This window comes from Lygodium microphyllum, unplaced genomic scaffold, assembly GCF_053477565.2.
Source record: "Lygodium microphyllum isolate KBCC unplaced genomic scaffold, Lygodium_microphyllum_v1.1.10 scaffold_31, whole genome shotgun sequence".
Taxonomy (NCBI): Eukaryota; Viridiplantae; Streptophyta; class Polypodiopsida; order Schizaeales; family Lygodiaceae; genus Lygodium; species Lygodium microphyllum.
In genome coordinates, this window is record NW_028229514.1 from 20,924,551 (window position 1) to 20,937,819 (window position 13,269).

Consider the following 13,269-nt stretch of genomic DNA (forward strand, 5'->3'; position numbering starts at 1 on the left):
TTATTAACAAAATGTGTGTTTAGCGCGAGCGCACGTGAAAAAAATGATAAATAAAGTTCATTTTAACAATTAATTGTGGTTAAGGGATGACCAAAAATAAAGAAAGCATGAAAAATAGATACCTGGTAGGGGTGTGTATGCAAGCATTTGGAGGTGGATAGATGTATTTCCATGATGATATGCAGAACTGATGCACAGGGATGCGTCCCCATACTTAAGACCTTACTGGGCAAGGGTAGATGCAACAACATAACCTAGGATTCGTCAACTGACTGGACGCGGGTGTCCCCACACTCAAAACATCACATACACTTGCAAACAGAAAAGTAGGGTTAGGAACACTTGGCTCGTTTCACATATGGTTGAAGGAACCATCACTGCTACAGAAGGGTTGGAGTCGGCTAATAGGAGGTACCACGATTTGCTCCAGTATCCAACCAGCATGGCAGGGACCATGCAGCAGCATATAGGGAGGTAGCTGGTTGATGAAGCCTGTCAAGGGAGGTGTCATTGACAAAGGAGAGTCACGCAGCTCATGGGCACTCAAATGGAATGAGAGAACAGTCACTTGCCCCATAACTTACATCACTCGAGGTAATATTAATAGAAACCTAGATCTCACACTTGGTTTAGGAATCGACAAGGGGGTAGTGTAGGGGAAGTATTCCAGGGTGCACAATTGATGGTGCATCAGTGCATCCAACCCGTCTGGCATAAGTGCAAGCAGGAAGGCCAAGGAGCCTTGTAGTGCAGTGTACAGAACACAGTGACGTATCCTGTGATGATAGCAGAGACCCATTCCGTGGGTGCATAGAGAAACAAAAACGTACCTGACTCCAATGGTCGTAACGTTCCTTAATCCTCACCTCTCAATAATTGATTGAAGAACCATCTGTTACACTCAGCCCACCCTCTATCTCACGCTCTGTTGAAAGATACAGAGGGTAGCCCATTCTTGAAACCCATTAATGTAATCCTCACTGTCACTTGTGCAAAGCTTGTATGCCTTGTGCGCATTTGATGGTGCAATAGTGCATCCCATCCTGTGCCGGCATATAGTGCAAGAAGGAAGGTCAGGGAGCCATATGGTGCAGTGCAGAGGAATAGATCGTGCATTGTGCATTGAGAGGCCCATCCTGTGCGCGCAACACTTCGTTCACACATCTCACCTCTCATTGGATTTGAAGGGGAAGATTGGTCACTCACCCCACCCTCTGTCTCACGCTCGTCTACTGATAAATACAAAGGGCAACCCATACTCACGTCCCCATCCTGTTAGGATGAAAGCTCACATCACTCAAAGGGTTGGTGATGAAGATCATGTCGGCTCTTGTTGTCATCAGGCTATTGAAGACGAGGCGTACCCAGGGAGGTAGCCAATAAGTCTCGGACTTCATTGAAAGGTCGTATCTTAAAAAGGATAGACAGACTAATATTGCAGAGACACCGCGCCAAGGGAGGTGGCTTCAAATTACTTGATGGAAAGGTGCGATTGGTGAGTCAGCTATCCTGAACTGCAGGGCATTACCACCTTTTCCACAGTCAGCTTCCCACCCAAGGGTGTTTCTACCTTTTCTTGGAACGAGGCCTGTTATGACAGGGAATTTCTTCCTTTTCTCCCATAACAAGTTTGTCTGTTTTTTTTTCTTTTTTATTATTTTTATTTTTTCTTTTTTTTCTCTCTTTTTTTCGTGAAGAAAGAGAATGGTAGAAATACCATGTGTCAGGACCAACCTTGCCACCGTTGCTAGATCAGACGAGAAGAGAACAAGGTCGAGTTGAGAGGTATCTATGAGGGGCTAGCAGAACGAGATCGCCTCATGAGGAAGATCATAAGGGCTATCAAAAGTACGAAGAGAAAGACAGTGCGATACCCAAAAGGGAGAGGGTAGGTCGATTGTGATTGTCAAGTTCCCCAGGGAGGGAAGTACATCTTCAAACGATAGCCATTGATCAAGAAAGGATCATCAAAGGCATCAATGGTCTGCACCTGAACATAGCCATTAGGATTGATAGCAAGTACCTTGTATGGGCCCATCCACCGTTGTTGAAGCTTGCCAGGAAACTTGCCAAATCTTGAATCATAGGCTAGGACAAGATCACCTTCTTTGAACTCCTTGTGCTTTAAAACTATCATGATAGGCCTTGCATCTCACTTGAGTGGTTTTCATACACTGTAGGGCCATCTACCAAATCTCATCCAAACATTCCAAGTGGAAGAGGCAACGTTGTAGTGACTCATCATCTCCCAAGCGTTCTTTAACTGCCACTCGCAAAGAGGGCAATTTCAGTTCAACAGGGAAGACGGATTCTGTACCATACACTAGTTGGAAAGGGGTCTGTCATGTAGCTGCCTTATGGGAGGTTCTGTATGCCTAGAGGACCTCTGTAAGTCGATCGTCCCAATCACAACGATGTGTGGCAATCGTTCTTGTCAGGATCGAGCAAAGGATGTGATTGGTGACTTCAACTTGGCCATTAGCTCTAGGGTAGTAAGGAGTGGACTTACGATGGCGAATCTTATACAGCTCCGTCAACTCCTCCATGATTTTGTTAAGGAAATGAGTACCTCTATCACTTACCAGCTTGAGGGGACTACCAAAAAGGGGGATAATATTCTCGTACATGAACATGGCTATGCTGTTACCATTGTCCCACTTCAAGGCTTTAGCTTCACACCACTTTGTGACATAATCTGTACATACTAAGATGTATCTGTTCTGCTTCTATCTGGTGGGTGGATCAATGGGACCCACAAAATCAATCCCCCACTTCTCGAACAGCTTTAGGAGAAGAATAGGTTGCAATGGCATGGTACTTATTTTAGTGGGTTTCCCCATTCGCTAACAATTATCACATCTCTTACAGTAGTCATATGCATCCTTGTGGAGGGTCGGCCCCACCAATATCCTACTAACAGAGCCTTCCTGGTTGTCGCTTCTCTTGCGAAGTGTCCACCACATGGTTTGTCATGGCATGCTTTCAATACTATGCCGATTTCATCTCCTGCAACACATCTTCGCAGTACTTCATCTTTGTCTCTCTTGTACAGTGCACCATCTAGCAAAGTGTAGGGGACTGATTCTAACAGAAGCTTCTTCTTCTCATGGCTTGAGATGCCAGGAGGATATTGTTGAGTTGCCAGGAGGTTGGCTATGTTTGCATACCAGGGAGTAACTGTTTCAACTAGAAACAAGGAAGCATCATGAAGGTCTAGATCATCATATTCCTCTTCTACAGTTTAAGGAATCCATGATAGATGATCGGCTAGGACATGGGAACGGCCAGGCTTAGTGACCACTTCAAAATCAAACTCCTAGAATAGGAGCAACCATCTCATCAGTCATCCTTTAACATTTGCTTTGTTCATCAGGAAGGATAGGGCTTCATGATCCATTAGAACTTGAAATGTGTTGACAATAGATAGTGTCGAAACTTCTCTAGTGCAAACACCATTGCTAAGCACTCAAGCTCTGTCACTGTATAGTTTCGTTCCCTATCAATGACCTTTCAGCTTGCATAATATATTGGTTGATCTAATTTAGAGGGGGCCTTTTGACATAGCACAGCACCTAGCCCTTCAATTGATGCATCCGCATGCACGTGGAACTCCTTCATTCAATCAGGAGGCTGCAAGATAGGTGCTTGGATAAGGCACTGTTTTAAGGTATTAAAGGCTTCTTCACAGTCATCAGTCCAAAGGAAATCCACATCTTTCCTTAAGAGCTTGTACAGAGGGGTTGCTTTGGTTGCAAAATGTGCAATAAATCTTTTGTATAGTAGCCCACATGGCCAAGAAATCCTCTCAATTGCTTGAGGTTTGTTGGTGTTGTCAAGGCTGGCAATCTTCTCAATCTTCGTCGGGTCTGTTGCAATCCCTTGTGCAAAGAAAATATGGCCCAAAAGAACTCCTGAGGAGATGCCAAAGACACATTTGTTGGGGTTGACAAAAATCCCATACTCTCGGAATTTGTCAAAACATTGCTCTAGGTGTCCCCAATGCTCACGGATTAAGCTATAGACATAAAATTCATTAAGATACACCTCAATGAAATCATGAAGATGATTCTGGAAGGCAACAATCATTACTCGTTGGAAGGTGGCAAGAGCATTACAGAGCCCAAATGGCATCACTCTATAGGCATATGTCCCCCATTCTGTCGTGAAGGTTGTTTTGGATTGGTCCTCTTCTGCAATTTGGACTTGGTTATATTCGCCGAATCCATCCAAGAGGGAATACAGCTCATGGCCTGCCACTATGTCCAACAGTTGGTCCATAAAAGGGATAGGGAAATGATTCTTCTTCGTCTTCGAGTTCAGCTTCTGAAAGTCCACACATATTCGAAGTTTCCCGTTCTTCTTGGGTACTACCACAATGGGCAAAACCCATTCACTGTTAGCCACAGGATAAATGAACTCGGCTTCAAGAAGTTTCAATAATTCAGCCTTCACCAGAGCAGAATAATTAGGATTCATACACCTTTGTATTTGCCTTACAAGTTTGGAATCAGGATCTAGGTCAATGTGATGTTGGCATACTGTGGGATCAATCCCCTTTAGATTTTTATATGACCAAGCAAACACATCTAAGTTCTCCTTTAGTAGATCTCGCAGGACCGCTAGTTCCTCTTCTGGAAGATTGAGACCCACTTTTAGGTGACGTTCAGTACCGTCAATATCCAAGAATGTCACTTGTCTTTCACCTTCCACTTCACGGATAAATGTCCCACGGATTGCTTTTGGAAAGAGGTCTAACTCTTCCAAGGAAGTAGTGTCCTCGTCTGATATTCCACTAGAATTAGTGTCCTCCTTTTGAACAGATGACTCATTTGTCTATTGAGATTGCTGGAAGGGTATCAAAGCTTTGTTTGCATCTGTTTGAGAGGTTATTTCTTCTGGACTTAGGGATTCATGTTTAGAGAATGCGTCTAGGAATGTCACATAGCACAGACCTTCTAGAAGCCAAGGCTTTGATAGCTCTAGCTTTTGTTGGCAGGGAGCATCATCATCATCTTTTCTCCATAGTGAACGGTCAGGGCGACAAGAGCCACTGGTGAACTTAATTTTTATGCCTTTAATCCATTGCTTATGCAAATTCTGCATACTTTGTGGTCCATTGGTCAACCCAAATGGAACCATGGTCATTCTCTCCAACACCCTGAGATCTTTAGCCTCTAAGGTCTCCATAGGGACATCGACAGGATCATCCACTATCGGAGGGTCTTCTTCAACTGCACTTTCATAACCTGGTTCATTTTCTTCCTCATCATTTCATCCTCTTCCTCTGGAGGCTCTATCTCTGCTTCTGTAGAGGCTCTATAGGAGAAGAACAGATCTTCTATCTCTGCATTTGCTTCTGCTTTTGCTTGTCTCTGGCTCTGTCTCTGCTATTGTCTCTGCGACTGCCATGTAACAAAGAGAATAGTACATCCATGCTTCTATTTCACTATCAGAGGTGATTTCAGAAGTCATTCTAGTTGAGGCAGGAGGTATTCTCCCATGGACAAGGACTTTGCTTCCCCTAGTAGTTGACTTACAGTGCCCACTATTAGGGACTGTGCCTCTTCATCTCTTGATGTAGCATCTGTTACCTCATTGGAGGAGTCAATTATGACTTCGATGGATGTGGATCCATTGCCTTTTTGCGATCCATACAATTTCAACACCACTTTGTTGGGTCCTCTACCTAGGGTTAGGGTTCCTTTGAACCAGTCCGTCTTGGCTCTCGCTTCAAAAAGCCAAGGTCTTCCCAACAACAGAGGGTATGAGGTCCCATAAGAATTTGGTTTAACCACCAGATAGGTCAGCCAGTAATCTTTTCCTGCAAGGGTTGTTTTTACGTATGGGAGGATGCCCAATGGTTTAATTCTGCTTTGGTCTACCAATCTAATAAGCCATTGTGTAGGTTGAAATCCTTGCAACCCTAAGTCCTTCATTGTCACATCCGTCATTATGTTTACTGATGAGCCACCATCAATCAATGCATCTGAAATAAAGCATCCTTCAATCCATACACTAATCTTTGGGGTTCCAGGATCTAGGAAGGCGTTAGCCACATCTACTTCCTTTACAGGCTCTAGGGCCTTATTGGTCTTGGTCGATGTTGAAGGAGCGATCCTTAGTCCATATCTTCTTGTCAAGTTGCTTTTGAATTTCTTTCGGCATGTGCTAGGGAATGGAGCTACATCCATTTTCATCTTTCCTTTTTCTTCTAACAATGGCAGCATTGGCACTTCTTTTGTTTCTCGAGGTGCTTCTGTATCATCTATCTCCTGGACCTCTAGTCCTATTTCTAGGACTGTCTCTGTGACTCTCAATGCTCTGTACTGCACTGTTTTATCCTGTACTGCTCTGTCCCTTTGTTGGCAGGTTGAACTTCACAGTCATGGCAGGGAAATTATTTTCGTTCTGAGCAATTGGTTCCTTCTTCTTGGCGCGCACGATAGCAGCAACTTCCAATTCTACCAAATTGGAGGCAAGCTCTTGTACTTTCTGTTGGCTATCAGTGCCATTAGCCTTTACAGGGCCTGGACTTGGACAGTCCTTTGCAGTGTGGCCTTCTCCTTTGTGTCAACTGCATAAGGGCTTGTAATCCACAGATCGTGACAATTTAAGGAGATATGACCCTTTTCTCCACACCTATAACATTCCACTTCTGATCTCTAACCACCTCCAGATTGTCGTCCTCTATAACTTTGAGAGGAAAACTTTCTTGGACCGAAATTAGGACCAAACTCCCTAGGCTTTGGTCCAATATCCTGTGTTGTCATTTTGGACTCTAGCAAGTTGAATCTTGCATTTTCATCCTTCTATCTTCGTTCATGCATCTCTTTCAGAGAGCAAATATCCTCTGTATGGTTTTTCCGCAAACAATAGGAGCAGAAGGCTCCAAGAATTATTGGTTTTTGAGTACATTCAGTAGCTAAATGTCTCGCTTGATGACACTTTCTGCACCATGTATTAGAGCGCATCACATCTCTTCCAACTCCCATAGGGGTGGATATATTGGCGGTATTCACCTTCAGTGTCTGTAGCTGCTCTGTAATCACATCCATAAGCTCTTTCTTGATACTTGCAACTGAGTTGGATAAGTAGTCCTTCAGATTTTCACCTCCTGAAGTACTTGTAGTAGGGTTTTGGGAAGCTTCTATAATTACTGCATACACTGGTTGAGTTGATCCAGAAGGTCCTCTGTTCTGGTTCGGATTCAGAGCTCCTGCTGAGACTTGGGATTGCTAATTCTAGTTGGTAGGGTTCCATTGTTGTTGAGTCACCATTGGAGGAACTGTTTGAGGCCACTGTTGTTGTGGTTGAACCATCATTTGAGGCACTATCGTTTGTGGCGACCACAGTGGATTAGGTGCATTATATTGCGGCATTGCTTGCATCTAGGAATAGGGGTAGGGAACTGTCCCTGGGACTGCATTTGGTGGGTATACCATTCTTGGTATGGAAGGAGGTAAGACTCCTCTTCCTGGAGTCATTGACAACCTTGCTTCAACTTCATCATACAATCTTGCACCTTCCACTGCAGCTTGCAGATTGACTGGTCTTCTCAATTCCACGAACTTGCAAACTTCTGGTTGTAGGCCTCTAAGGAACACTCCTTTCTGAATGCCTTCGTCCAAATGATGGTTAGTCCATCTCTTCATGATGGATTCCATTCACGAGACATAAGCTTCTACTCTTTCTCCAAAGGACTGACTTAGGTTCATGAACTCCTCTCGCATCCGCTCTTCAAAACCTTCACACCTGAATTTAGTGAGGAAGGCCAACTTCAAGTCGTCCCATGTGCCAAAAGTTACTGCTGCTTATCTCTCATACCACTAAAACACCACGCCCTTGAAAGTGGCGAGGAATATCTCTAACCAATGCTTAGGGGTTCTGGCATTGTTAGCCACATATGCTACCATAAATTCTGCTACATGAAGATCAGGGTCTTCATTGTACTCTCCCTTAAAAATTGGCAATGGGGCTACATTTGCTAGCATGTCATCAATATTTCCAGGACAAATCTGACTAGGAAGGGGACCTTGAGTCGCCATGGGGACTTCTGTAAAGAGTGCTTTTAGGGTGTCAAAGGAGGCTTCTGCTGCGAGCTCGTTCTCAGCTTTGATTCTTGCCTTCTCTCTTCTCACGTACCTCTGGACTCGTTCTAATGCTTGCCTCTTGATTGCGTCATTCATCTAGGGCTTGGCTCCAACCAGTTGTTTAGTACTCAACAGAATAGAATCAGAGAGGGGTTTCAGTCTCTGAGGGATTCTCTAGTCAACATCTCCTCTACTTCCTTCTTTTCAACATCTCTGAATTCAGCTTTCAAACCACTATAGAGGGGGAGATATTCCGTTTTGAAATTATCAAAACTCATTATTCTTAGGATCGTTGTTGTGCCATCATTATAATAATGCCAACTTCTGATGGTTTCAACAGTGTATATTGTGAAAAACACTATGTCTACCAACTTCCAGTGGGTTGCTAATTGGACAAACAAAAGATTCTCAATGCACCAAGCATCCCACGTATCTTGCTGTTGAGCATCCACGAACAAATTCCAACTCTTTTCCTTCTTGTTTTCGTGAACCCCCACATACCATGACTCCTGAAGCTTCTTCACGATCTCCCACTTGATGATGTCTGGAAACTTCTCAATGAATATCAAATCTTCCATGGATAGTCATTCTCTCTACTTTTGCTCTTCAATTTGTTCCCAAACAATTTGCCACCAAGATGCACGTCTCTGTTGCTTCAACAGGAAGAGGAAACAGTCCACCGCATAGAGCTTGCATCATGATGGTAATATGTTTCTGCCAATGTGGGATAAACTTTTTGTGGAAAGTGGCTTTGGAAATAAGAATATCCAACTCTTCAATTGAAGAATGAACTTTGCAAACATCCATTGAATTCTCCTCTTCTTGGCAATGCCACTTCCTTCATTTTTAGCCTCTTCTGATGCTTCTTATTGATGGCAAGTTTCCTTGGCTACACACCAAAAACATGGAGCCCCAAGAGGAACACCAAGGAAAAGGGGATTCTACTACAAGAAAATCGATCTTGTAACATCCACAAGCTTTTATTTCATTCTTTTGATGACCAAAACAAAGAAAACAACAATTCTTCACACAGCATCATAGTAGATAACTCCCACGGATTTGATAGAATCAACCATAATCTTCAATATCTTCATAGAATCCTTCAATAGAACAAGGAACATAAAAGAATACACCATTTTTTAATGGAAATCAATCACATAGTATTCATCTTCAATGTCTTCATAGTTTTCTCTCTCAATCTCTCATATAGAGATACATTGTTTTGATAGAATTGGCTCTCTCTCTCTCTCTCTCTCTCTCTCTCTCTCTCTCTCTCTCTCTCTCTCTCTCTCTCTCTCTCTCTCTCTCTCTCTCTCAATAGTACATCATTTCCTCACTACAATACTCAATAATCCTTCTTAGGTCGTGGATACACCTCCCAAGAGGTATGTCTTATGTGAAGAGGCACCAAAGCCACTACAATGTCTCTTCACAGCTCACTACTGTCACTGTCACTTCAGTCTTCAGCAACTGCTTCTTCCATTTGTTTTAGCTCTTTTGAACTTAGATTCATCCTTTCCAAAAGTTAGAAAACTTTCCCAAAGTCACACATACATTCTACAGAACACTTACAGAAGATCTACAGAACACGAACATAGCAGATACAGAGGCTCTACAAAAGGTTTACAGAGGGTTACAGAAGATCATCAGAGAATAGTAGATCCTCATAACTCATACTAAAACCATTCCAAACTATCAAAAACTATTCAATAAGCTTCCAAAATATTTCAACCTTCATCAATCATCAATTCATGCTTCATACAGAAGAAAATCAGAATAAAACAGAGGCTATACAGAAGGTATCAAAACCAATTAAAACTTCAATGGAACCTATCAGAACATCACAGAGCTTCATATTTCTACTAAAAATCATCATGAGCTTCCAAAACATAATCAATATTATCCAAAACACTCTCAAACACTTTCATTAACAACCATACATCACTCTAAATCCATCAAAAATCAATCATTCAAACCTCAAAAATAACAAAAATCAGTCAAATATTCAATCTTTCTCCACTCTCAACATAGCCTCTATGCTTACTTTGAATAGCCTTGCTAGATTCTTCCATACAATAGTAAGTGTATCAGATTCTTGTTGCAAATAGCCAATCATATTATATGCGACAATTGATAGACAACCAATACATGACTTTACTATGTGTTTGCTCCCAATCTTTCCTAACCTTTATCTATTTTGTAGTAACATTTCGTGTAGGAACTTTGAGTACTACTACCATGTCTCCTTCGATGTAATTCTAGACACCTTTGCCCTTCAAGAATTTTTTTATCCTAAACTTTCATGTTGGATAATTCTTCTTATCAAGCTTCTGCTAATAATCTGGTTGAAGTTGTTAGACATTCTGGAAAAAACAGACAACCTTGTAAAAAATTGCAATCTACAAGAAGCAAGCTAATGCCAAGTGCACCATAGCTAAACACATGGCCTTTATCATTGAGAATACAATAATAACCGTAGTTTATAATCTATATGTGGATGCCTTTTATGTCTGCAAAGTCAACACACACCAGAAACCTTGTAATTCGAAATATATAACTTATGCACTTGTAAATAGTCGACACAACTAAAACTACATTTGTATCTTAAAATTACTATCAGGACCACTTGCAAGTCATGAATGGAGGTCGAAATGACCTCAAATGCCAAAAATATACATTGTTCTTTTTACTCATCAAGTTTGAAGACTACAACCCTACTAGCCTCGGGAGCCTCCTATGGCTATAACCCAATGCAAATCAATCAAGGTGGAAGAGCTTCTTATCATTGCTTGCTTACTTACTTTCATGCTCCAATGCCTTCACCTTAGCCTTCAATCAAGCTTTGCACAACCATAGGATGACTTTGATTCCATGAAAATAAACAAAAAGGAAGAGAGGTGAAGAACTCAAGAGCATACATACAAAAGCAATGGAGACTTGAGAACACAGAGAGGTAGGGCTAAAATCTTCTTCTTCTTCCACACAAGAGAACTAAGTCAAAATTTGATAAAATATTATTACGAAAGTACCATAATCTATGTACATGTGGTCACTAAGTGTGAACCCACTAAGGAAAGAAGAGGTGGCATAATGAATGCGTCTTAACCAAGGATAGATTACATAGATGTAGTCCAGCTATAAAATTATTGGCATATCCTCATATATGTTGCCTAACATGCTAGTGAATAATATCATGCCACATCACCAAGATGTGTAATGGATGCCAGCTCATGTAGAGGTCAACATCTCAACAGTGGTAGCCTTTTAATCCGGTCCAAGTCTCGAGTTCTTGACCTTTCACAACTATTCATTTTCCTCATAGTAGTCTTTGAGAGACTCCAACATGTTGAAGTCACCTATCAATATGATTGGACACTCAATTATTTTACAGAATTTCCAAATTTTATAGGACACTTGGGCTAACCCAAGGGTGTAAACAGATACTACTGCTATCTCTTCCTATAACTTCAATAGAGCCACTATCCACTTATGGTCTGGGTCAAACATAAATTTGCATTTGGAGCTACTAATCATATTCTAGATCCCTATTACTACTCCTCCACTACCACTTTCATGTGATTGGCATGAGCCCAACATAGTCCTTAGAGATGGACTAGAGATTTTTCCTAAGGGGATCTCCTTGTGTTTTAACTTCATGCAAGGAGAGGAAGTCAGGGGATAATGCTTTCTGCTACAGTGACTGCCTTATTATTGATGCATGGATGGGGCTAGTTAGAACATTTGAATTGTAGGACAAAACTTTTAGGGATTTAAACATCATTTCTTGAAGAGTGTAGATGCATTTTCCTTACCTTTGGAGCCCTTACCTATACTAAATGGACTAACTTAAATAGTGATAGTATGGGTTAGGGAGGTCTAGGAATTCCACCCAAATTGGGATGTTGGTTGGTTTAGGATCATGAGGGGAGAAGTTGGGGGTCCATTAGTAGAGTGCCAATGGCACATCTCTCAACATCCACTGGCCATAGGAGAGAGTGTTGACAGCCATGTCCATATTTTTGAAAAGAAAGATGTAGTAGCTGTTTGAGAGGTACCTTGCTATCTGAACCTTGATTCCTAAAGGGTTCCAATTGTCTCTAATCCCTGCTCTAAGGACTTCTACGAGGGGATGTGACCCATGGCATAGAACCACTAATGCCCTAGATTGATATTCTTGAATGTTTTTTTCAAAGCCATTGTCAGGTAGAATACAATTACCTTTTGCTTCATCTTGATCAGAATTTGTTTTTGGGTCTCTTTTGGGTGCGGAGGTCTTTTTCGAAATTCTCATTCAAACCTCAAAGCATTGCTATTCAGAGTTCTTCCAAAAGGGCTTTGTTGATCTTTTGTGCACTCTGCATCCCCTTTGGCCTTCTTGTGCTTCTCTTCTTGTTGCACCACTTTCTAATGCCACTCCATAATGTTGTCTATGCATGCCAGCATGAAGTATTGCATGGGATGTTGAATGGCATGGCAAATATGCATGTTGAACCTAAGGGGATAACATGCAAGGGGTGAGATCTGAAGATGAAGTCATTACTGGGGGCATTGAGAAAATTTGGAAATTGAGTGTAGAGTGGGTTTTTCGGGGGGAAGTTAGAAGGTGCACCATTATGCAACACATGTAAAACATCTTGAACTATGGTGGGGAGTCTAGGTGCAGAAAATAAAACTTCTTGGTCATCATGAAGAGTTGGGGGGGCTACATATGATAGGGGAGGGGCACTTACCTACAAGAGCTCTACCCAAATTGAGACCAGTGCATTCAAGGTAGCAATATAATGATCAAAGGTTGAGGAAGAGATAAGGTGTGATGTACCTGCGTGGGGCTCAAAGCTCATGTGAGAGAATGTACTTGCTAGGAGGGTGGTCACTTTGAGGAGGGGATGCTCAAGTGAGAAATTGGGAAGGGGGAGGCGATTGCATGATGAGCATGACACGGAACAACAGTCTTGCTATCACATGGCTATATTTCTGCCCAAATGGTCAATTACGTAGCAGTCGGGTAACTAGCCTCAGGACTATCTCCCACAGGGTCTCTATGACTCCCGCGAGAGATGGGATCAATGGTGCACAAGCCACCTCAAGACCCCTCCTCAATCTACACCATCGATCCACAAAGAAGTAAACCCATAAAGCACCATAATCCCAACCCACTACGTAAACCCAACACATCTAA